This window comes from Physeter macrocephalus, unplaced genomic scaffold (assembly GCF_002837175.3).
Source record: "Physeter macrocephalus isolate SW-GA unplaced genomic scaffold, ASM283717v5 random_1914, whole genome shotgun sequence".
In the NCBI taxonomy this organism is placed as follows: Eukaryota; Metazoa; Chordata; class Mammalia; order Artiodactyla; family Physeteridae; genus Physeter; species Physeter macrocephalus.
In genome coordinates this window covers 1-1,554 of record NW_021147200.1, presented here as the reverse complement: position 1 = coordinate 1,554, position 1,554 = coordinate 1, and positions in this window count along the sequence as shown.

Below are 1,554 nucleotides of genomic sequence, written 5' to 3'. Positions count from 1 at the left end.
CACTGGGCCACCAGGGAAGTCCCCACAGGATTTTTAAAGGAACTCCACTCCAAGGAGATCTCTGTGGAATTAGATCCATGATAAGAAGCCATTGGACAATTTTGACAAGTTAAGTTTATAAGAAGGCCAGAGTTGACATGATAGTAAAATTTCTTCAACTCAAAACACTATGCTGATTTGATGTACTCACCAGTCACTCTCATTCTACTGTTGATTTCTTTCCTTGTTGGCTGAAGTGATGAGAGATATAGGATCTCCATACTCATGGAGCTATCAGTCACCCTGGGAGGGCTAAAAGGACATGCCTAAAAGATAAAAGTGTGATCTCATCAATTCCTTAGGTTTACTTAGCAGCTTTCTTCTCCAGTGTGTTAAGAATTGTGTAGATAGGTTCCATTAAAACACTGCAAGTACAATCCTGCAGCAGGTTACTCTAAAGTGTGTCATATTTATAGTAGCCTCTTCCTGGAGCTAGCCTGTTTACCTTTTGTTCAGTTCCATAACGGTTTATTACTTTTCCCAACAGGCAGTTGCTAACATTAAAAGAGTGATTTTAATAAGCTGACAATCTTGATTCTACCCTATGAATCCAACCTACTTTGTTTACCTTTTCTCTTGTAATGGCAGCCCTCCATTCCAGCCCAAGCAGCTCCTCACTATACGCTAGTTACACCATACCCATTCCTACTTTTGTCTGTGCCTTTGCCCATCTAAAATTCCTTTATTTTGCTTTGCCTGTGGAAGTCCTATGAATCTCTCAAAAGCCAACTCAAGTTCAGATATCTTTCTTCATAAAGTCTTCTCTGAATACTCCAGCCCTCCTGATCCTAGTCCAGTGAGGTTTGTCACCATTTCTTAGGGGTCATAGCAAAGCAGTCCCCTCCCCTCAGAACTCACAAAAGTGGTAAGTAGTTTCATCAAAGGCAGCCCCTCAAGAGAGAAACACCAAGGTTAGCACATCATGGAGCTGAGCAGAGATGTGTAAGGACCAATGGCTTCCTGGCCTATCAGACTTGAATAAAACCTGACATGATGTACTAACTTCTAAAGAGAAATGTGTGTATCTGCAGGAGGGTTGGTCAGTGGTGAAAGCATAGAAAAGGTGAGGAGGGGTCAGCATGGGCAGTGCCCATCCTCACATTGCCCGAGAGTAGAGATGGCACCTTAGGCAGCTTAACTGAAGAGTCAGGCCCACTAGCCAGGCTGTGCCTGTTGAGATGGATGCATCCAGCTACCTCAGGCCTTCCCATTAAATTCTGCATTCAGCTGATTCCTTTTCTAATTCTGTTCTCACCTAGTAGCATTCAATTGTGTGATTGTGCTTTAGTGTGCCACGGAAGCCCGTCTCCACAGAAGGTAATTCTCTTTTGTGTAGACACAGATGCCCTCTGTGTAGAACAGATGTATTTCTAATTGTCAAGTAATAATTTGGCATTCTGATTTTTGATCCGTCCTGTGATATTGATAGAGTGAGACTTCCACCACAGGAAGCCCTGAGTCCTCTCTTGGTGAGGAAGAGTATGATTTCTGAGCCTAGGAGGCTGGGGACTAGCA